Source organism: Fukomys damarensis, unplaced genomic scaffold (genome assembly GCF_012274545.1).
Source record: "Fukomys damarensis isolate Sample0158 unplaced genomic scaffold, DMR_v1.0_HiC HiC_scaffold_16, whole genome shotgun sequence".
In the NCBI taxonomy this organism is placed as follows: domain Eukaryota; kingdom Metazoa; phylum Chordata; class Mammalia; order Rodentia; family Bathyergidae; genus Fukomys; species Fukomys damarensis.
This window is the reverse complement of record NW_022900928.1, coordinates 115,972,016-115,974,170: the sequence shown is the minus strand read 5'-3', so window position 1 is coordinate 115,974,170 and position 2,155 is coordinate 115,972,016. Positions and strand designations below refer to the sequence as shown.

Sequence of the window (2,155 nt, the reverse complement as noted above, 5' to 3'; positions counted from 1 at the left end):
GGGGGGGGGAACCACTGAGCTAAATCCCCGGCCCTACGTGTAGTGGTTTAGTCATCACACCACCTTTAACCCCAGCATCACACACTCTAGATTCAGCCACCTATGACCACATGAGGCTTTGTGGGGGCGGGCATCTAGACCAAAACCATTAACAGAGGGAGAAAAGGGTGCTTTGGGAAAAAAGAGACGATGCATCCTAGAAACAGAACAGACCACCGTGAGAACAGGAGGGTGGCAAGTCACTTGGTACCATTCTTCTGTTTTCTGTGATAGTAGGTGCAGGTGGTCCCGTTGGATCTCATGCTAGAAGACTGGTACCGGGTGTGAGGTGTAGCGTGTTCTCCGATCAGCAGATTGGCCCCGGGTGCAGGGCTCAGCTGGACCCGGTGTCAGGCTCAGTGCTAGGGCTCTGTGCCGCTGAATAACAAGTCTCCTCAACCAGGGGCCCATGCCCGATGGCTCAGCCAAGTTGTGGCGTCCCGGGTTCCCAACACAGGAAGGCCAAACACTGGCCCCTGTGTAGGGCTCAGGGGAAGCTCAGACCTGGAAGGAGCAGGTAGGTCCCCATCTATCCTAGGCGGCAGCACTAGGGACAGGTGAGCAGACTGTCAAGAGAAGCCAGCATTGTCATAGTAGCCCTGGTCACTAGGGTTTGTGGGACTCGAGCAGATGTTGTACCAGACTCCATGGATCGTCTCACGGTCACGAAAATTGGACAGAACATCAAGTCTGGAGAAGATTGGAAGACAAAGTGGAGCCCAAATGAGCCACTGATCACTGATTTTTTTTTTTTTTTTTAATCTTGAGGGGGTTTTCTTTTCCCCTGCATTACTGTGCTGTTCGTTTTTATTTTTTATTATTTTTATTTTTTATTTTTTTGGTAGCGAGGATCGAACTCGGGTGCTTGCGCTTGGGAGGCAGGCGGTGGAACCAGTGAGCTAAATCTCCGGCCCCCAACTTCTTTGTTGGAGACTCTCCGCTCTCCCCGTGGCCTTCGGTTCCCGGTTCAGATCTTCCTGGGTCCCGGGGACCCACTTCCCTCCTCTTCCTCACGTTGCTTTATTCCAGTGCCTGGACAGCAAACCTGGGAGAGGCTCGCTCTGCTGCTCACCACTCGGCCATCTTCCCAGAAGTCCTACTCGGTTGTTCAGTGCCTCTTTCGGCTCTGCGCCGGCTCCCTGCTCAAAGAGACTGTCTCATGAAGGGGCCCCACGCCTGGGGCTGCCCATGTCTGCAACTGGAGGCCTTGGGAGCAGTTCGGGAACCATGGTCACCGACTGTCCCGTGTTCAACATTTGGCTCTATAAGGCCCAGCGGGAGTGCAGAAGACGCTTTCCTGAAGCCGCAAAAATCCTCGGCTGGAAGGCTGGGGATGTGGTTCCAGCGCTACCCCGCAAGCGCAAGGCCCCGAGTTCGATCCCCCGTTCCAAAAAAAAAAAAAAAAAAAAAAAAAAAAAAAATCCTCTGCTGGAGATGGAGGGACTTGAACCTGGAACCCGACCCGTCGGATTCTCCTCTCTTGCTACCATCTCCACCTCGCCTCTCTCCCTCCCTGTGCAGCGGTGAGTTACTCAGTTTTTGTTCGCCGAAGGAAAATTTAACCCCCACTACAGAAGAACTATTTGAGTGTGGATTGAAGGGACGCGAGCAGAGGTGGATGCCCCGCCCCCCAGCTGACCGCCTCTGGCTCCGGAAGGCTGTAATTAAATACAGGTACGTGTCACCAAGCCCGAAGCTTCTCACGCAGATCCGCCTTGACGACCTGGAAACCAGACTCACGCGTTTAAGGATGAAGACGCGGGCGGGCTGGAGAGCGCACACACACAGGCGCAGTAAAACAAAGAGAAAGAAGAAAGAAAAATAGAAACGAGAAAAAGAAAGAAAGCTAGCCGAGGTATCTGAAGTCAGACGACTCCAACAGACTACACTCTGTTACTCAATCACAGCGATTATTTCCCCGGAGGCGGGGGTGCACCGCTCCTGGAAGTACTGCAATACCAGGTCGATGCGTGGAGTGGACGGAGCAAGCCCCTATTCCAACTCCCAGCTCCAAAAATCCATTTAATATATTGTCCTCGGATAGAGGACGTATCAGATATTAAACTGATAAGAACAGATACTACACTTGATCTTAGCCAAAAGGCCGAGAAGCGAT

The 2,155-nt window shown here is 52.8% G+C and overlaps 1 non-coding gene across 1 annotated transcript; it reads right to left on the bottom strand.

The window, feature by feature from the left end:
- Window positions 1-1,964: 1,964 nt before the first annotated feature.
- On the bottom strand, window positions 1,965-2,155 carry LOC117286483. Its single transcript, XR_004517647.1, has one exon. It is a non-coding gene; the product is annotated as a U2 spliceosomal RNA (small nuclear RNA).